The 22,744-nt window shown below is 39.8% G+C and overlaps 1 protein-coding gene across 6 annotated transcripts in view; it reads left to right on the top strand.

The window, feature by feature from the left end:
• The first annotated feature begins 290 nt into the window (after nucleotides 1-290).
• CNOT4 (CCR4-NOT transcription complex subunit 4) overlaps nucleotides 291-22,744 on the top strand; it is a 1,427,191-nt gene continuing 1,404,737 nt past the window's right edge. For 3 of the 6 annotated variants that reach the window (XM_069628772.1, XM_069628775.1, XM_069628776.1), the window contains exon 1: nucleotides 593-729. The gene's annotated coding sequence lies outside the window, so the exon portion shown is untranslated. Of the gene's footprint in view, nucleotides 429-591; nucleotides 730-877; nucleotides 988-22,744 lie in introns of those variants that run through there. The other 3 variants (XM_069628774.1, XM_069628777.1, XM_069628773.1) reach the window with 3 other exon arrangements.

Here is a 22,744-nt window from a genome sequence, read left to right on the forward strand (position 1 = left end):
ACTTGTGATTATAGCCTGAAGAGCCGTACTCAGAAAGGAAAAGAATCCCTCCTTTCCGTTTTCCTCTCTTTAAACATCTACTACCACCAGCCAAAATTATTTACAAACGTATTTTCAAAACTCAGCCAAATGTGTGTATTTAACGGTGATTACAGTCAGGCGGAAATGACTCCGAGGACCCCCTGGGAAAGGAACTCAAAGCGACATGTATCGGGGCATGTAGTTCTTAATTGAACTCGTCAGGTTTGCCAACTGACATGTTTGGACTCCAAGTCCCAACACCTTGCTTTCTCCTAGTGTTGTACCATCACAAATGCAGAGCTGACAGTGTGACAGATACAGCTATTGAGTAGGGCAGCAAGCATCGTTCGTAATACTAGGTTTCCTCAGTCCTGCCATGGAGGCGAAGTATCCACGGGCCACAGCTGGTGAGTGGGCAAGAGCACAGAAATCTCTGGCAGACGCCTGCGAGCTTCTCTTGAACTCCATTTCCCATTAGCCCTTAAGGCAAAACTGAGCAGGTAGCAGAAGTACGCACGCGCAATATTGATGCTACGCATGCGCGTTATGGGTAGGGATGTTTTTGCGCACGCGCAACAGGCCGAGCCCGGGTAGGATCCTGTAATGTAAGATGGTGGCCGTGAGGCGCTGAATGCCCAGCATATAGACACATACCGAGCCTTGACCTGGGGCAGCACATCCCGAAGGAGTCATCAGACCTACGGACAGGTGAGGGGTGTGCATGTCTGGAAAAACTACTTGGGAGCGCCTTTAACCTCCTCCTATTGTTGGTGGTTAGAGGGAGAAAGCTGTTAGTGGGAGCGACGCGGGGGTGTCAGTGGGTGGGGGCGTTATTATGCTAAGGGCGGGGCCAAGTGGGAGGAGCATCGCGGCACCGGTCACAGAAGTGTAGTAGTACCTGCCAGCCAAGACGAGGCCCCCCCAAAGTGGGAGAGGAGGTGTAAGCCACTGATCGAGACATGCGAGGTGAGTGATAAGAGAGTGGGTATCAACTGTGTGTGTGTCCACCACCGCAGTAACTCAAATCCAGGAAGTAGGCGCGCACAATTGACTGTCTTTATTCTTGCTTTTTGAGGGGTTTCGCCGCCTTGTGCTATTTCTTTGCAGGATTGTAGACAGTTGATGGATAATAACCCCCGCCACCCCCACACAGACTGTCTAGGATGAGTTGCTGCGTTCTCATCCTTTCTTTCTACTCCCATTCCTTCCTCCGCTATGTGGCGATCGAGCTCATCGCAGAAAATCTGTGTGTATAGAGATGCCTGTGCTGACGCTATCAAGAAACGAGTTTGACGTCCTCCTGTCGGGCCGTATCGTTTGTGTTGTTCATTAAGCACTTTGACCTGGAGTTGTACGATCTCGCTATAAAGGCTATTTATATTTTTTCTGATTACGCTGTGAGTTTGCGGGTGCAATAAGGTATGTTTTTAGTCGATAGCAAAATAGTTGTTTTCGTGTTTGTGAGAGGCTTGTTAACTTTCTTATCACTAACATATATTTTTGTCATCGGTTTTTATTAATTGAAAAATAGGGATGGTTTTTCGAATAGAAATGATGGAGATGCAACAGTACGTATAACTTGTGAAATTCCTGGGTTGATAATTAGCATGGATAATTATTTTATCTATATGCATGTGGCATTCTGTGGAAGGATAGGCAGGATTGACGGTGAGGGGATTGGAAGCGCTCAAATTGAGATTTTGAAGTGGGAGTACCTATTTTTTTAAGTTGGGAGTAAAAATGTAAGTCCATTTCCCATTTGGAGTATTTTACTAGCGAGTAAAAATATGTTTTAACTCGAAAATGGAAATGTTTTTGTAAAAATGGTTTCTTTGCACCCAGTTATAGATATTCATGTACATTAAAAGTTACCAGTTTACTTAATATTAGTTCCTTTTGCTGTACTACATGCATTACTGGTCCAAACAAATCCATGAAAGCTGGGACACAAGGTCCTTCCTACTTGCGAATTCCTTTTGTTGGGTGTATTTGTAATCTCTATTTTTAGGGGTTAAAAGTGGCCGGTACACTCCTTATCTGTAGGGCTGAAAGTGCCCCTTAATTGGTTTGAGTGGATCTTAAATCCGGTTTTTCACTGTCCCACTGATAGGTTTGCTCTTATGTCCATAGAGAGGGCATTTCAGTGCAGAGGAAGAGTATACACGACAGTAAATGGGAGGAGGCACATGGTTGACAGAGAGGTTAAAGATCTATAATTGCAGAGTTTGCGAGGGAGAGTTAAGAGAGATGCAGTCAGCGAGGCAGAGGGAGGCAAGGCCAGGGATGGCTTTGTAGAGGAGTAGGATTTTAAATGGCAATTTATTTTGCACTGTGAGCTATCCAATGTGGTGGTGGTGGTGCAGAGGTACGGGAGGATATTGGTATCTCGTCGAGGATACATATTACATATAGCAAAGTTGTGAACTTTGTTTATGAGAAAGAATGAGAAAATCAAGGCATAGACTTAAACAGAAATAGTTTGCTGAGTGAAAGGGTAGAAAAATCAAGGCATAGACTTAAACAGAAATAGTTTGCTGAGTGAAAGGGTAGAAACTCGTTGTGGTGGGGGCACATTTTCTTTATGCTGTGTAAGTAAATCCTGGTGCCTTTTTGCCTTAAGAGTGCAGCATTCGGTGTAAGGCCAGCGGTGATGGAGGGTTATGTGGCAGCTGGTGATGCCTTCAGGAGAAAAGGAGAAGCATATCTTGGTGTCACAGGCTAAGAGGTGGAAGACCTTGGATAGTGAGATGTTCTCTCATGGAGATGTTGTGTAATGGGAAGAGGTGTGGGTCCAGTACTAATCTCCGCCGCTGGTAGGAGTGTGGGGGCAGAATTGTTAGCACCATGAGATGGTGAGGTAGGAGGCCCATCTAGTTCAGTGCGTTGCCATTGGGGTCAGTAGGCCTAGGTCGTGAGGCCGAATTGGGTTCTTTTATACTATGCAACTTAAACTGTTTGTATTCCTTTTCTTGTTTGGGGTAGGTTATTAATGGTGTGGGCAGCAGTCCTCGCCTGTAAAGCTACATGTTGGTATTGTGCATACATCGCTTTAATCGAACATATGGGATTACCATCTACGTCGCAATGTTATTTGTCCCTGCCATTCCACGGTACCGGTGTTTCCTGATTGAGCATTACAGGCAGATCGCACTTACCCGATCACCGCTACCAGGCAGTCTATTTTTGGGAGGCAGATGACTGGCTGTGTTTTGTGCAGACACACCGCTCATAGGCTTAGCCACCACCCTCCTCCTCCGTTTTTCTTTATTAGACGCGAGTAATTTTCAGCCCTGCCTCGAAATTGAAGATCGTGCTTTGTGACCTGAACACCTATGACTGGGTGACCGTGACCACGTGTAACTTTTATTTGTACTAATAACAGTATACGCGATTAAACTAATCTTTTCCTTGACTACTTTGCTGCTCGGTTCAGGTTGGCATCGAGTGAGCATGTACACGTTCTCGCTTTTTCCCCCCGGGGTTGCATATTTCTCGATGGGTTTTGGGTTTGGTGGATTGGGGGGGAGGGTGGATGGTTTTGTTAAGTACTACCGTGCAATTAAAATCTTTATTATTTTGTTGGTAATGATGAACTCTAACTAGTTAGGGCTTGGTTACGGATTCATAAACCAAGCAGATTTCTTGGTATGGATGTTTTGTTTGGTAGTAGGTCGGGAAGCGCGAGACTTTAAAAAAACAAAACACGTTTATTTAGCTTTAGACATGTTTAATGTCAATACAAAGTTAGAATATACCTGGGTGTTAAAATCAAATTTGGACAGTTAAGCTACCTGCACCAGCAACATATCCCAACGCTTGGCACGTTTTGCACACTGTGTGCAGTGCACATGACATTCCGATTCTCAATCAGTCGCCGTTTTGACAGTTTGTATGCAGCACACGCCTCATTTAGTACAGGCAACGTTTCCTTTCCATCCCTTCTTGCGTTGTGAATGGCACCATGTTGTCTTGGTTGTTTGTACCACTCATGGCTGCTCCAAATCGATGTATTAGGGTCGGTTGAAGGAGAGGAGGAAGTCCCGTTCGTGCAAGTTGAACGTAGACATGTTGGAACCAAGCCTGGGTTAAAAAGTAAAGAATTACCATACATTTTTTTTAAAAACATTTTTTTATTGTTATGGCTGAATTAATCAACCTTTCAATGGTTTCATAATACATGATAAAACATTTGTGTACAAACATTGATTTTAGGATAAATTAAGACAGAAGGGAAAAGCAAAATACAAATAAGATGCCTTATAATACAAATACATGTATATAAATATATCATAAACTTGAATTCTCAGTTTTAAACATCAATTGTGCTGTTGGTTATTAAATCCTCTGGTCATTAAGTCTAGTGAAGTCGATGTTAACGCAACACGCTATATATTTTTCAGGTATATAAGACCGGTTCAGTATCACAATAATCCAGAGGAAAGAGGAGGAGAATAAAGTAAAAAACGACATCTTTCTTAATTACAATCTTAGTCTATTCAAGTTGCAAATAATGTATGAATCTAACAATTGCAAAATGGTTTCAGATACATGTTCCATTGAGTCATCAATGCAGGACACTGTCAGTATGTGCTGCAGAGTTTCCGATTGATTTCACCTCTGAACCGAATCTGCATATGTCATTATTTTAAAGGATTTGACCACGCCTTGCTCGCACATGCCTGGTGTTACATTTTTGCGCTACCGTCTTAATCTTTGTATTTCTGAAATTAGGAGCAGGGAATTTAAGCAGATCGTCCGAAATTTCTTCTTTATAAAAGGATGGTATTGAAAACTCTTGTGGGATTTGCAATTAACAAATCTACGGTAATGTTAGCTTCAGTCATTAGAAAGATGGCCATTCACGAGCAAATATATGGGCTGAATTAATGATGTACCCTGATAATTTACTTAGAAGAGTATCAGGGTTGTCAGCCATAATGCACTTCCAGTATAATGGACATATTTTCCAACTACACATTGCATACAAGGAAGGAATTCCAGTTCTTATCTAAAAACACACATTGGGATTATTTTTGGTAGACCAAGTACAGCCTTCCAATATGTGCCTTCAAGTTTAGACGAAAAGGATTCATTCAGGTGAAGGTTTGGTTTCTGCTCCATACAGTACAATAGCAGAGGCTTTTTGAATGTAAAACGATAATAGGTAAATAAATATGCTATCGTGCTTTAATTAAGCAAGCTTGTGATGAGGACATTTTGATTTTTTTGACTCAGTTCTTGCAAATAGGCTAGATCAGAAGTGTGATTCCCTAAATAACTGTATTCATCAACCACCTCACGTTTCTTACCCGCCAAAAGCCAGTTTTGTGAATTGGCTTCAGTGACCGGGTTTATAGCATAACATTTTTTTCGGTGAAACATTAACCTGCAGTACGTTTTTTTTTTTATAACATTATTTTTTTTTCTACATATAGCTCCAAAGCAGATAATACGTTTTGCAATCCTTGTGGTGTCTTTGATAACAAGACCAGGACGTCTGCATAGAAAATCCATGCAACAGTGCCAAGGCGTGGAGGATCAGATATAAAAGTGGCAAATGTGTTACACATGTCTGCTCCGAAAAAATTGAAGAGTTGATGCTAGAACGCATCCCTGCTTTAGTCCTCGCTGAGTTTTTATGGGAGAAGATAGTTTCCCATCTAATGTCAATCTCACCTGGATGGTGGTTTGCGAATGCAGTTGAGCTACAAGAGACAAAGAAGTGGAGCATCCAATATTTCTCAATTTGGTTAGTAGTAAATTCCTAGAAATTGACTCGAAAGCCGCCTTAAAGTCGACATGTGCCATGTATATAGGCTGCTCATTGTGAGCTGCATGCGTTTTTATTGCAGATATGACAGTGAGATTGACGGCAGTTCCAAGGGCTGGGATGAATCGGGTCTGATGAGGATCGTAATGGTTGTTTTCCAAAATCCATTTGTTGAGGTCCCTGAGAACATGTGCAAACAATTTGCCAGTAATGCAATTGGGCGGTAGTTATGTGGCAATTTATTGCCCTTTTTAAAGATTTGTACTATTATTGATTTACTCCATGATGGAGGAATGATGCCAGACTTTATTACTTCTATAAAGATGTGATTTAGATCTTTGCCCAATGTGTAGAATTGGTTTTTAGCATAATATCCGACAGACCATCGGGCCCCGGTGCTCTTGAGGCGCCGAGACGGGATATATAATAAATAATATCCTCTAAGTCAAAGTCTAATGATTAGGCGGCTTTAGATGCAATATTATTCGGATATGCAAGTTGTTCATCACAACAGGTGTAAAGTTGGGAAACATTTTCTTCCCAAGCTTGCTCTGCTACAGCATTTATTTGGAGGGAGGCCTGAGATGTATGAGATGATTGATTAAGAGGGTACCAAATATCTTGAGAGTCCTTCGACGCAGGGGTAAGGAACATCTTTTCACCCTCTTGTTGGTATATGGGCTTTTCTAAATCTCCTCCAGTTCTAATGCTTTGTTTAGAGAGAGTGAGTTCTAATCATCTGTTCATCTCGGAAGCATCTTCAGCGCTCTTATAGATTTACGTAAAATAGCTTTTTGCTGCTCAATGATGGGGTCCAACCAAGTGCTTATGAGTAAATGTAGTTTTACCATTTATTAGTAGCTTTTGATGAGTTATAGAGCTGAAACAAAAATTCCATCTGCGAGAGGTGTAAGTAAAGATATAATGAATTTGGTACACAAGATGTCATGTAATATACTAAGTTGGTGAGGTGACCATCGAAAGAGATTCCGTCCACCTGAAACTAGTAGGTTAGAGCAAGTTTGAGTATCTCTAGGAAGCACAGAGGAGATTGATCAATGCCATGACACAGTTAACTGATCATGATCACTTCAATCTTGTTTTTGGACATCAAAATTATCGATGTTGGTAAACATTGATCGGCCAGTATAATTATAATCTATGATGGCATGTTGGTCTTGTCTGCGCCATATCGGATTGGCAGGTCTCCTTCAACTGCTCCATTTAGGTTAACATACTGCCTATTGAACATTAAGAACCTCAAGTGACAACACAAAGAGTTGGAATTATTCGAAGTTTGGTGCATGCAAGGCAAAATCGGATCTCCGACTATAAAGGTAGTTGTTACTGAACGGTCCAATACAATCAGATGAAGGGGAGCTTCAGCGTCGGTTAAAAAGATGTCGGCAGATATGGCAGTGTGATTCCAGTATATGTTCAACAAAGCAATTGTTTTAGTGTTTCTGTATTTTTGCTTGCTGTGTTTCTGTCGATGATTTTACTTGGTCAGATGATATTTTGGCTGTTATCAACAGGCCCGCCATTGGTCGGCCCCTGTTTTGTTTAGTGGCAGGTATCATGAGTACCGAATAATTGTTCTATATCGGGGTCTCAATTAACCAAGTTTCCTGCAGTGCTATTATAACATAGCGCTGTAGGAAATGGGCTTTGGAGCTGAACAAATGACTGTGACCTCTAGTATTTCAACAGATCATAAGTTGATTCCAGTTGCTACGGCCGACATGGCAGTCTTTCGTGAGAACTAGACAGGTAGTGAGTTTGATGTCTCGTGTGAGAGTTTTTGACAAGTTATTTTAAAATTATTGAAGCTTTCAGTAGTCAGAAGTGCAGTTGGGGGGCTATTTAAATGTCCCAATATTTTTATTAATTATTTTTTAAAAAATGTTTTTTTATTGGTTCATATGAAATCAAAAAGTTGTCGTCTAGTTTTCCAGATGATGATTAGGATTACCCCCGACTTTATCCAAAGTCTGGCCTGTGTAAGATTAGCATGAGAAACAAATTAATCTTGACTTATGTCCGTCGAACAAAGATCCTCTAAACTACTGATTTCGTTGAAAATGTTCAGAATAGATGTTCTATTAAGGTCATAGGTGGGAGAAACATCAGACCTACACTTCATTAGTAGTGTATGAAAGAATGAAGAGGTATTATGTTCACCTTTTAGCTTTGTTTTAAAGCCAACTGAGATTCCTGAGGGATTCGTTTTAGGGTTGCAATGTACAGCACTAGAGGTTACACTGGCTTTTGGAGTGCTCATTGAAATGAATCTACACTGATTACTTCTCTCAGAGGAAATGGTTTTTCGAAAATGAAATTGTAGCTATTTCTCTCTCTGTTCTCCTTTGATCTAGGGTACAAACATTTTGATTATTGGATGTTGAGTCGAAGACTTGATTGTACTTGGTATGTTTTTGACATTGGAAGTGGTATTTACACGACCATCATTTTGAGGTTCTATTTCAGCCAATAACAAGTCCAATGGTTCAATATTTGCAGAAGAACTTGTGCGAGAACTACTAATCTCTATGTACAAGTAATATCAATATATTTTATCGTAATTGCCACACTTGCGTTGTTGGCTCTGGACCTCGGATTCGATAGATTTTCAATGAATCGTTTTGTCGTGGTTTGGTTAGCTGTGGAGACAGTTTTGATATTTTTGGATTGATTCTGTGAAGGCAGTTTCGACTTTTTGACTGATTTTGAAAATATGGAGAAATCGCCTGTCTTCTTGCTAGATTTTTGGCCGTCGTCTTCTACAAGACGATTAGTGGGCTGATCATCGGGTAAAGAAGACAAGAAAGCCGAAGTTGTCACTTCTGATCCATGAAATGCCAACGCCGCCTTCCGTTTTTTTTACTGCGACTTAAGATATGGGTCGCATTTATTGGTCGCATTTAAATTGGATTTAGGTAAAGAGGGTGAATGTAATCTGCCATCGGTCATCTCAGTTGTGACACATACGATGGAATCATTGGATGCAGGGGCCGTAGGCAAGATGTTGTTCTTAATAGTGTTAACAATTGTTAAATCGTTTGATAATGTATGTTGCTGAGTATTCATTTTCTGACCGAGGATTCATTTTTCTATTCGGGACATCTATGTTGACATTTTCTGGTCCATAGATGGAGCATAGATGATAAGGCTGGATGATAAGGCTATGTTCATGGCTGTAAAGTGGTTTGAAGTGTAAGGTCAGGGGTTGAAAAAGAAGCCATCCTATTAGAGGGCTGGAAGCTTTGTAGTTCGAATGATTTGGGCAGAGCAGGGTGAGAGAATGAAATAGGGGAGATGATGCTGATGCATTGTTAGTTGGAGATCCGAACATTATAGGAGATTGTGATAAATGTGCATGATGCCGTGAAGAGTTATTAGGATGTCGGAAGACTGGAGACAAAATGGCATCCGCTTCTGAAATGACATTGGATATAATCGGTACAGCTGTACTTAGCATCACGCTTAGTGGCCTCTGTGTGGCTTCCACTTCATTTGTTTGAGAAGCAGCAGGGGATGAATCAATTTCAATGAGGTCATTCGTTACAGCAGGTGTACTAGGCGCAATATATGTAATCGCTCTAGGCACTGTCAGCTTGCACCGTGAGTAACTCGCTTGTGGTCTGTACTGATGGTTGGACTGATGTCTGAGAAAGTACTGGAATTAAAGGTAACAAAGCCATAGTAATGTCACTGACGTCCGTGTGGGACATAGGCTGAGCAATAGGTAGGGAAGGGGAGGGCACTATTTGCGACTGGATGGTACATGCAGACAATTCGTAGCTAACAAAATCACAACCTACAAGGGCATGTACTATAAGGTCATCAGTATGATAGAAAGAACAGATGTCTGTTCTAGTAGAATGAGCACAGGCCCGCAGCAGTAAAAGATTAGTTTTTGCACAAGTCATTACTACCTCCGCTTTTATAGCCGGTCGTTGTAGGTGTTCGATCAATTTGAGCGTGTCAACTTAAGACGGCATATCGCTTTTGAGTGTATACAGCGTTTGTCACGATATTGGCATACAGATGAAGCAATTAAGCTCAATTGCAGTGTGAGCAAATACCTCAAAAACACAATGATGAAAAAACACAACAAATAAAAATAAATATACCAAAATGTAATAGCCCGCCCACGCAGGCCAAACGGCCCTTCCAAGCCCTTCTTGATGTGCGCATGCAGGGTTTGTGGGAAGGTGGGAGGAGTCAAGCCTCAATATAGTTAAAAACAAAGAATATTGATAGAAAGATAAGTTAAAATGTTCTTAATTATGCGTTCTTGCTCAGTAGATTGTTGGTCACTTTTTAAGTGCTTTAAAGTCTGTCTTTGATGCATACCATTATGAGTTCTCTTCCAGAGTTCGTATGTAAGATTGCAGGAGAAGAGGCACCAGCCAAACCGTCCTTCCAAGCCTTTCTCGATGTATGGAAATTAGTTTGGAGGATGCGTTATGTTTATAAATGTATAATGCGCACCCGGTACCCTCGAGCTTAAGGGCGCAAACGGAAAAACAGACAAGACAAACATTTTCATAGGACTATGGGGACTGATGGAATGGCCGCGAGTATTGAGCGGTAAGCAAGTAGTCTAGCAGAATAGTTTTTTCTGAAAGACTGCTGTAGATTCAATACTTCTAATATCTGGGGCAGGGCATTCCAAGCTGATGGGGCTGCCAAAGTAAATGCTCCATTGCGAGTTTTAGCTAACTTGCATCGAGGAGTGTTTAGGAAGTTCTTGTTAGATTTTCAAAGATCTTTTTTTTTTCTTCTTCTTCTTCAATGGCTTCTCTTAAATAGTGGTATTTTGCCTTTCAGGCATTTATGGGTGACAAGTATCACACTGAAGCGCACACTTGCCTTCACGGGCAGCCAATGCAGACTCTGTCTTGCATCTGAAATCTGGTTCCTGTGGCCAAGACCTTTCACCACTCCATTCTGAATGACCTGGATACGGTTGGATTGTGTAATGCGGTCTAGGAGGCTACAACCATAGTCCATTTTAGAACCAATAATGGCTCTAGCTGGGGTCTCTGCATTCTTCTCAGAGATAAGTGGCCGGAGATGCCATAACAGCTTAATGAAGTATGAGGATGAAACAAGGCTGTTGACGTGAGACTTCATGGTCCTATTTTTATCCAGACAGATGCCTCAAGTCTTTACTTTCTACTTAACTTCGATTCTATGTCAAGACCGGAGGCTCCCATTATGCAGCAGTTTAAGGCCATACCATTCATGACCACCCGTCTATGCAAGGCTTGATATACATTATTGATGTTTATTTCATCTTCATGTGATCCTGAAATGGATAGGAGTGTGTCACCTGCATAGTAAGAAGATCCCTTCTTGTTCCAACATGTGAAATAAAGGGATCATGTAGATATTATAAAAACAAGGGGATACACACTCTTCATGGGACTCCGAATAACAGAGGAGTAGGTTTGGCTTCTGCAGACTTGCTTCCTACTCTAATCAGTCTTAAGCTCAAAAATGAATCAACCCATTGGGTGGCTTGGGCTGAAAAATGGGCATAGTGCTTTACCCTGGTGGACAGAATGGCCTGGTCGACCAGGTCAAAATGCGATTGTTACTTTCATGATACTATTGGGTGACAGTTACCTTGTATACCTTTCCTGCAAGTGTAAAAAGCCATGCGCTGTCTCTGAGCAGCATTTTAGACTGCAGTTATTTGGGTTTAGCAGTGGTTGTTGGGGACTGTTGCTAGTTTACACGTACAAAAAACATATGTCTTGGTAACGTTTTCAACCAACTGTCCAAGTGCCGCTGTAAGAGTGGCATGATGATCCCTGAAGTCCATAGAGCAATTCGTAATTTCTTTCCTATGAAAAGCTGTACAAAACGTACCTTCGTTTGTGGCATGACTATGAATAGTATGGAAGCTGTGCTTTCATTGTTGCCTCCTTTAGTAGTTACTTTTTTCGAAATTGAAGTTTGTATGACATTTTTTTTGGATGGTTCTGGCATTGGCAATCATGAGGTATGCACGAGAAATGGCCTCCCCGTGTTTGTCAGATGTTTTTTTTTTTTCCAAGAGTTGGTCACCTTCTAGACGTTAAGCATAAGACTTATTTATTTCAGCATCCTTATACTAGTTGCCATCATTTTTATTTTGTGATTTATTTATTGGTTAAAGAGCGATTATTTTCAACAAGTTATTTTGTTCTTAAATTGCTTGTCTTTTTTGAGTTTTATGGGAGCATGCGTGAATATGTACGTTGCCATGCTTGCTAACTTTGTGTCTATTTGCTAAAGTTGCCACCCTTTTTTCCTAATGTTTGGCAAGTAAACAAAGCTAGTGTGATCTCTTTGCATCATTGCTAATACTAAAGCAGACTACTAAATTCTCTCTTCATATCGTTTTTCTTTTTTTTTTGCCGTCGCATCCCGTGTATACCTTTTCCCCTTTTAGACTGCTGTAATGTCACCATTAACAAGTGCCTGAAATGTATGTGTAATTAATAATTCGCAACTTTTATTTTGTCATGAGGTGGCCCTAAAGAGCCACCTATTGGCCAAAACTAATGCATTCACGTACAGCAAGTGAGAAATGGCTTATGATGGACACAAAGCTGTAGGTGTTTGATTATTTACCCATGCCTTCACTAAATACTGATCTATACATATTGTATGATGCGGAAGTACCCTCTTTGTACCAATAGTCTTGAAAAAAATAGACTTAGTATCTAGTTGTTTTTTCACAATATCAAAAACAGTATATTTTAATAGGTTAAATCACAACTCAATTTTCCTTTATAAAACCAACTCTAAAAACAGAATTTTCTTAAAATAGACCCAACAACACAAGGTGAATACATAAACAATACAAATTACTAGTTTCACACACATACGTTTCTATAACATAACAATACAATACATCAACATATAAAATGTATGTAGTGGTTTTAACACTTCCAATCTCTGAGTATTATTGACTCACGTTAAACAGACCCGACATGTTTCAGTTCCTCGTTGCGCTCAATGCATGAACCTTCTTCAGGGGAAGAACCCTTTTGTTTTTATTCTCCACCATGTAATCCAGGGCCACAAAAATACTCTTCAAAACATACTCCTATAATTATTAAATACCCCTTCGTTTTTTGTCTTTGTGTATCACTACACATCAACATCATCCAAATATGTAAGTCAGCTCCACACTACTAACTGAACTCCAGTCACAATGAAATTTATACAATGTACTGGTAAGATTATAGATAAACAAGATAGCCACTACATACCTCATAAGTAGGATTTCTGTAACGTGGGTGTGCCAAAGTGCACCCGAATAACCTCAGACCCCTTTAATTAAGTCTGTAAATATTTTCTTGGTGGTTCTTTAGTAACCAGGAACCTGATCACTGCTGTAAAGGAACATAAAACAAACAGTGGTGTGAGAAACACAACCACTACTCCCTCACTTCATCCCAATATCATGTAACCACAGACACTCTGTTGTGCTTTGATAACCGTGCTGACAAGAATGCCCGCCTCTGTAGTTCACCATCGCGTGCCCATATCATTCAATATGATTCCACCAGCCATATATCACCACTATCGTGCTGCTGAAACTGCACCCTTCACCATGGCAGTGTCACTAATTAAAAAAAAAAAAAAATATATATATATATACCTCCTCTGCAACGCCAATACTCCTACGTAAATGCCGATATAAACAGTTTTTTTACATTTTCCTGATCGCTGGTAAGTTATCCAAGTATACATCCTACAACAGAGGAAACCAGATCAATCCACGTGCTAAAAAATACCACGTGTGTTTCCATAATGTACTCTGCCTTCTACAATGTAGTTTACTTAATATAAGCCGCTATTTGAAAAAAACCCAAATGGATGCTCGTGTTGGAAAGTGACACGTGATTTCATAACGTGCTGTGCCGTCTACAATGCGATATACTCAGTATAGGCAGTTATTACCTTGAATGCGAAAGGAACTTCACCCGATATAGTTCCGGAAATCCAGAACTCGATTCCAGTCAGTACCACGGTTCGGCTGCCGGCACCCTGCTCGCGTTGTGTGAAAAAGTAAACGTGCACTTTTGCTGCGACATAAACAAAGGACTAACACCCTTTGTTTCATAAAAATAGAAAGCGGATTACACTCCATTGTAGCAAGGAACCCGGTATGTATGCAATGTCTCTAAACTACAAAGACACCGCATAACCACTAATGTAGTTATTGCCAAATTGAAAAAGGATAGTAACTGCGCTACAAAGGGCCAAAAATTACCACTCAAAAGAAAAAACTTAAACATATTAATTATGGAGGCGCAAAGATGACGTGAACTCTACGCGCCATATACTAGACCCTTACTGGCTACGACTAAACACGACTGCCATGTCAGAAGCAAAGCCATAAACAAAAATGTAACAACTAGCATACACACACCACAGCAAGCAGAATTGTAACCACAAATGTAATTGACACTGGATTCCATGTTGGAGAAACTCAATATCCACATCCATAAATACGCCAGGCAGGTTAAAAAGACCCTGTGGATATAACACAACTAGGAGACTATTATTAACCCATGTTCTAAATACAATTTTTTTGTAGACAATTAGTCACCCAAACAATATCTGATGATTTATAAACCAAAGCATTCTCAGTACCTGAACCATATCTGACCCATCACATATTTTCAAATTTCGGACCAATATCGTTTTTCAAGACACCATTTCTGTTCATATACATTAGACCATAACATGTCTTCATATTTCTCATTAATGACATATCAGATATAACCATATCTCCACAGAAATGTATATCCATCAAGTGTCCCTTTATCTCTGTGTATGTGGCCAATCGATTTCTTCATTAAGACCAATGATATGACTTTGGCACGTATAAATCATTTTTTGTTCGACTAAGATGAGTTTACCATCTATTTCTGATTTATTTTTGCCACAAATTTTCTTTAAGATCACCCAACTGAAATCCTTGTGAGAATGTTTCATCTGTACAAAATGTTTGACCATAGGTGCTAACAATACTTGATTTTTTTATGCAACTGCGATGTTCTATCATGCGGGTGGGACATTTCCTGTTGGTTTTACCTACATACTGTAATCCGCAAGGACATGTGATTAAATAAACAACATTTTCAGTGTTGCAGTTGGGTCATTTCATTCAGAACGCACTCAATATTTGGATTCAACATAATCTGTTTGGTTTCTTTCGTCGTGGCACACATCACGTTTTCCACAGGGGAAATGTCCCTTAACAGGTGGGAGACCCCACAATGTGGTTTGTCTGGGTTCTGATGGTTGTTTGATGGATATATCATTCCTGATAAGCATCTCTCTAATGTTTTGGCTTTTCTTAAATGCCACCAATGGGGGAGGAGTTGATTTATCATTATACACTTTTCTCCATGCCTTATTAATGATGCCTTTTTATTTTATATGACAAATTTGAAAAAGTATTGACAAATACAATCCGATCCCCTTTGTCGTCTTTGTCTTTTCTCTAATAATGCCTCGGTTATTGTTAAAAGCTCTTTTAGAAGACCTCTTTACCAATTTAGCTGGATAACCTTTACTACATAATTTTCTAGACAAAAGAGCTGCACTTTCTTTATAGTCCTGCTGCAAACTACTATTTCTCTTTAGCTTCAAAAATTGCCCGAAGGGCAAGTTGGCCTTGATATGATTAGCATGGTGGCTGGAGAAATGGAGAAGAGCATTTTGTCCGTTCTTTTGTTGTAGGGTTTAACTTTAAGATGTCCTTCATAGTGGAATATGGTGATATCTAGGAAGTTGATTTCCTGTGCGGCGTTCTCTTTAGTAAATTTTAAGAAAGGGTTCTGTACATTCAACAAAAAGTTCTACCTCTACAACTGTTCCTTCCCATAGTATAAAAATGTCATCTATGTACCGAAGCCATTTCAAAAGATGTTTTCTGTACGGGTTGGTAACCGGATAAATGAACCTTTTTTCAAAATATTCCACATACAATTTGGCAAGATTCGGTGCCATGGCAGCACCCATGGCTGTGCCCTCAATTTGTTCAAAAAATGCTCCTTGAAACTGGAAAAAATTACGGGTCAAAGCAAACTCAGCACACCACATAATGAAGGCATTACTTACAGGATGACCATCTTCCCTATCTCGTAGAATTTTTTCTATAACCTCCAAAGTGGCCCTTTGAGGAATAACTGTGTACAATGATTGTATATCCAGACTGATCAGAAAAGACTGACCTGAGGTGAAAGGCAAATTTTCAATTTTGTTGATAGCATCCGATGTATCTCTCAGATAACTATCCATTTTGAGAACAAATGGTCTTAAATAGAAATCAACAAATTTAGACAAAGGTTCAAGGATATAGTTTACTCCAGAAACAATAGGTCTACCCGGAGGATTAGTAAGGCTCTTATGCACTTTAGGTAGAATATAAAAAACTGGTACATGTCCTTGTTTTCTAATGAGGTAGTCACATTCCTGTTTACTAATCATTTCTGCTTCATATGCCCTCTGTACTTTGGCTTCTATAATCTCCATCATAGAAACTGATGGATCAGAAGGTATGGAATTCGCTCGTGCCATCACTCAATAAGCGATGGCATTCCCCCACATAATCAACACGGTTCAATAGCACTATGGCTCCGCTTTTATCGGCTTGCCTCACTATTACGTCTTGTAGTCTGGCCAATTGCGAAATCAATTCTTGTTGAGCATTACCAAAATTAGAGTGATGCGGTATACCTTGTTGTTCCAATTTATATACCTCTTTGAGAACCTGTTTCTCAAAGACACGAGATTCAGGGGTATAACTGTGGGTCGGGGCACTGAAAGTAGATTTATTTCTGAGACCCGTGTGATTAACATTCTCATATACATTGTCATTAAGAAAAAAACTCATTCAAATGGACCTTCCGCATAAAACTGTGGAATTCAGATCTGAACTCGAAGGGATCATGATATTTAGTGGTAACGAAATTCAAACCCTTGTTGAGAACTATTTCCTGCTTAGTGCTCAAATTATAGTTAGATAAATTGATAACCATTGATTCCTCGCTCGACTGCGGGTTTGAATCTGGTTGCCCTAATCTCCTCGGTTGGGCCCCTGTCCTAAAAAAGGACGTCCTTGTCTTTGTTTATTCTGATAACGTTGTCCTCAGGTACTGAGAATGCTTTGGTTTATAAATCATCAGATGTTGTTTGGGTGACTCTAATTGTCTACAAAAAATCGTATTTAGAACATGGGTTAATAATGGTCTCCTAGTGTTATATCCACAGGGTCTTTTTAACCTGCCTGGCGTATTTATGGGTGTGGATATTGAGTTTCTGCAACATGGAATCCAGTGTCAATTACATTCGTGGTTACAATTCTGCTTGCCGTGGTGTGTGTATGCTAGTTGTTACATTTTTGTTTATGGCTTTGCTTCTGACATGGCAGTCGTGTTTAGTCGTAGCCAGTGAGGGTCTAGTATATGGCGTGTAGAGTTCACGTCATCTTTGCGCCTCCATAATTAATATGTTTAAGTTTTTTCTTTTGAGTGGTAATTTTTGTCCCTTTGTAGCGCAGTTACTATGCTTTTTTCAATTTGGCAATAACTAGATTAGTGGTTATGCGGTGTCTTTGTAGTTTAGAGACATTGCATACATACCGGGTTCCTTGCTACAATGGAGTGTAATCCGCTTTCTATTTTTATGAAACAAAGGGTGTTAGTCCTTTGGTTATGTCGCAGCAAAAGTGCACTTTTACTTTTTCACACAACGCGAGCAGGGTGCCGGCAGCCGAACCGTCGTACAGACTGGAATTGAGTTTTGGATTTCCGGAGCTATATCGGGTGAAGTTCCGTTCGTATTCAAGGTAATAACTGCCTATACTGAGTATATCGCATTGTAGACGGCACAGCACGTTATGAAATCACGTGTCACTTTCCAACACGAGCATCCATTTGGGTTTTTTTCAAATAGCGGCTTATATTAAGTAAACTACATTGTAGAAGGCAGAGTACGTTATGGAAACACACGTGGTATTTTTTAGCAAGTGTATTGATCTGGTTTCCTCTGTTGTAGGATGTATACTTGGATAACTTACCAGCGATGAGGAAAATGTAAAAAAACTTTGTTTATATCGGCATCTACGCAGGAGTATTGGCGTTGCAGAGGAGGTGTGTGTGTGTGTGTGTGTGTGTGTATATATATATATATATATTTTTTTTTTAATTACTGACACTGCCATGGTGAAGGGTGTAGTTTCAGCAGCACGATAGTGGTGATATATGGCTGGTGGAATCATATTGAATGATATGGGCACACGATGGTGCACTACAGAGGCGGGCATTCTTGTCAGCACGGTTATCAAGCACAACAGAGTCTGTGGTTACATGATATTGGGATGAAATGAGGGAGTAGTGGTTCTCACATCACTGTTTGTTTTATGTTCCTTTACAGCAGTGATCAGGTTCCTGGTTACTAAAGAACCACCAAATAAATATTTACAGACTTAATTAAAGGGGTCTGAGGTTATTCGGGTGCACTTTGGCAAACCCACGTTACAGAAATCCTACTTATGAGGTATGTAGTGGCTATCTTGTTTATTTAATCTATAATCTTACCAGTACATTGTATAAATTTCAATGTGACTGGAGTTCAGTTAGTAGTGTGGAGCTGATTTACATATTTGGATGATGTTGATGTGTAGTGATACCCCTTCGTTTTTTGTCTTTGTGTATTTAATAATTATAGGAGTACGTTTTGAAGAGTATTTTTGTGGCCCTGGATTACATGGTGGAGAATAAAAAAAAATGGGTTCTTCCCCTGAAGAAGGTTCATGCATTGAGTGCAACGAGGAACTGAAACGTGTCGGGACTCTTTAACCTGAGTCAATAATACTCAGAGATTGGAAGTGTTAAAACCACTACATAAATTTTATATGTTGATGTATTGTTATGTTCTAGAAATGTATGTGTGTGAAACTAGTAATGTGTATATGTATTCACCTTGTGGTGTTGGGTCTATTTTAAGAAAATTCTGTTTTTAGAGTTGGTTTTATAAAGGAAAATTGGGTTGTGATTTAACCTATTAAAATAAACTGTTTTTGATATTGTGAAAAAACAACTAGATACTAAGTCTATTTTTTCAAGACTATTGGTACAAAGAGGGTACTTCCGCATCATACAATATGTGTAGATCAGTATTTAGTGAAGGAATGTAATTTCTGTCTCCTTTATATGATAAAAATGAATGTATGGTTATCCCCTGACCGTGAGAGAGAGAGAGGGAGTATTAAACAAGGGGAACGATATGCCTTTGTTAAGGTTGATTATTTACCCAACCATTAACTGTCCACAGCCCTGCTAATCCGTAAAATCATTCCCACTCCCTTCCTGCTCCCCCTGCCCAGAGCACATCCTCATGGGATCTTTGATCTGACTTTATTAAGCCTTACCATCACACCTTGTGCTGAAAGTGCCTATCCTTGTTTTTTCAAGGCAGTCTTCTGGGAGTTAATGGCTTATTTTTATGCACTTGGTTTACAAAATCTTTACACAGTTAAAACGTTCAAATACCCACATTTCATATATATATTTACCTTCCAAATACTTTAGCAAAAACTCATAAAATAACATTTTACTAGCTATCCTTAAAAAATCTAAAATATTTATCATACAAGCTTACACCTCTCCTAAAATTAAATACATACCATATACCTGGGCAAAGCCACAGCATATCCTATATAAACAATTTTGGACAATACATATCTCTTAAATGGTGCCCTAAATTCAAGCAGTTCATAATGATACAATCATATTTCTGGTCCTTCTGGGCATCTCCGCAGGAATTAGTTGGTTTGCCATGGCATGTTGGAAAGTGTGTGTGTGTGTGTGTGTGTGTGTATTTTATATACTACACCATATATTACACCAGCTATTTTATAGAGGTAGAGCACAGAGATCTTTGGCTAAACGTGGATTTTATATTCATATTAAAAAATCCACGTTTAGCCAAAGATCTCTGCGCTCTACCTCTATGAAATAGCTGGTGCAACCGGGCTACAGCTTGGCTAAGCTGACAACATTTCAAAAATGTATCAAACTACAAACTCCAGCCAGAGAGATGTTTAGGGCTGAGAATATCGTAGCGCAATAATGCCCAAGCACTCTAGACCGCTTAGCTTTAGACAAATTAAGAGGAGCAGGGCACTGTTCACGCATCTCTACATAAAGCACAAAGGGTAGACCCTCAGACTAGACTACTGTCAATAAGTCATATTTAAGAGTATAATTTTTGTATTTCTCTTAAGAGTCTGGGTATTTGAGTGAATCCATTTAGCATCAACGTGATAACATCAGATACAACAGAAACTCTTACTGTTAATATCAGGATGGCAGACCAGGTAGAAGCAAAGAGAATAGCAGCGGCACTCATTCTCTTCAATCAGGACAAGCCAATTGCAGATAACAGCGGAGACAACAGTTTACCAGCCAGTTTGACTGTTCAACATAAAATGGACAAATTGGAGAGAGTCAAGAGAAGAGAGATATCAAAATGGTGGGAAGCAATGGCATTACAGATGTATTTAGAGGCCAAGCGCATTCCCAGAGGACTGAGAATATTGACAATTCCAACATTTGAGGACATGAATCCCTTGCTCATAGAGGAATGGACAAGCCATAAAAATACTTGCTCCTTCAGAATGATAGAAAGTCTGATCAAGTATGCCAAGCTGGACAGAACCAAGTTGACTAAAGAAATAGAAGACCTGGAAGAGCAACTTTTTTCCTCTGAGGAAGGAGATGAATGCAAAAAGAGAATGGCAAGATTAGAGGAAAACTTAGAAAGATTTGAAGGAGAAATAAGATTAAGAAAACAACTCAAATTTAAACGAGATCGGCTTGACTATGAGCAAGGCAGCATCTACACTTTTGCCAAAAGATTTGATGGCCCAATGAAAGCCAGAATGGAGCAACAAGAGGCAAAAAAAGTATTGACTACACCACAAGTGGATGATCCAAGCAGTTCAGAAATAGAAACCTCAGATGTGGAAATGGGAATATCCAAGAAGCTGAATTTTTTTAGACGAGTTCAAACTGTTACACATGGACAGTCGATCAGACAAAAGAGGAAGAGGCCAAGCAGCAAGCCGAGGAAGAGGACAAAGAGGAAGAATGGCCAAGTCATCACAAGGAGGGGCAGGCGATCCAGACAGCATGAACAAAATAGCCATGAGATCTGGCAGCAATCAGAAGGCGAAGCCAAGAAGACATGAAATTAAAAATCTTCAACATCTCATCGAGAGCATTATCCCCGGGAGAAGAATCCATTTTACAACTTGGATTATCATGCAGCCCCACCAATACATATGATTTTACTACAACAAGCAGACCCTCCAGCTCATAGCGATTTGGCGATGCCGCGAAAACGGCCGTTTTGCGCAAAATGCTGCAAAAATGGCTGTTCTGTGCAAAAAAAAGCATCTTTAAAAAAATAATTATTTTTTTTAAAGTAATCTGCAAAAAATTACTGTTTTGAGAAAATAAATCTTCAGGGTGCCAGGCCCTCAACTTTTTTTTTTTTTAACACAAGAAATGAAATCACTTGCGCCCCAAAAAAGTGCAGCCCAATCCACAAGGGACACATAAATGGTCACATTTTATATGCGCGCCCATTCAGATGGCCGTTTTCTCCTCCTTGATCAAATAAAGTGGTGTTTCTGTCAATTTAAAAGCGCACCCCTCATTTCCAAGCAAGATGCACTTTCAAATGTGCAGAAATTGTAGGCAACCCTACGCGCACGGGATGTGGGGCTGCCACTGCACGACAGGGTCTTTCCTGACCCTGTCATGCATTTCTTCTAAGGTATGAACCGCTGCTGAGTCACTTGCATATCTGTTCCTCAAACAGGATAAAAATGCATTTTTTGGGTCACATTTTACAGCGGCAGGCACCTGGAGTGCCTGTCCCTGTGAAAGGCGCTGGGAGCTTGCAGAAAACTGTCGGGAGAGCGATTCTATGCAAAGTACTGTCCCTTTTGATGACAAAAATCGATCGAATGTTACAATTTGACCAATTTCGTCCAGTACTATTCGATCGATTTTTATAAATACTGTAAGAGGATTCAATTCAGCACTACAGCCAAGTCAACGCCTAGTCTAGAATACTGAATGAAAACCCTTATTGATACACCTTTATGTCCAGTTCATGCGTTCTGGATGACTACCCCTATATAACACCCCTCTGTCGGAATCCCCCTGACCCCACTGAGTCAAGAAGTAGTTCTGTTTTGCAAGTTAAAAGGTTTATTTGAGGAGTAAAGCAATATATATCTATCACACTTTATAATAAATTAATAATTGAATATCACACTTAATCTGATATGATAAAGATTAACAACGGAGAATCTGGCACTAGCACACTTCTTTATAATCACTAAGGAGTTGACATGAAATGGATAAGATAGCAACAATACTTTTATGGTTTCAAATGAATGCAATGTGGAATGAAATGCAGTACAGAAAATAACTTGATAGGATTTCAGCAAAAGACAATGTAATCACTTTCTTGGACAATTCACCCCCCCTTTTTATGCAATGCAAGGAAATGGAGGGAAGCACACAGTTCTCAGAAATGCAATCAAATGTGATTCAGTTCACCCAGCAACTTAGACTACAGAAGTTTAAAACACAGCAAAATGCTTTTATATGTGCTGGCAATGGAGTGAAAAATATGCTAAATTTGCTTTTAATTCCCTCTAGAAGTTCAGGGTGAGTGGTATCTAGTTAATATTAGTCCAGGCTCACACTAGCAATGATTCAGGAATGATTAGCAGGTTAAACGAATTTCTGGCAAATGGAAGGCAAGCAAACTGCTGTTTTCACACGTGGAGAAATTTGCAAATCGCGGCGAAATTCGCAAATGCGTGTTCCGCGATTGCGGTAAAACTATAAGGGG

Source organism: Ambystoma mexicanum, chromosome 12 (genome assembly GCF_040938575.1).
Source record: "Ambystoma mexicanum isolate Mex_15411 chromosome 12, UKY_AmexF1_1, whole genome shotgun sequence".
NCBI lineage: Eukaryota > Metazoa > Chordata > Amphibia > Caudata > Ambystomatidae > Ambystoma > Ambystoma mexicanum.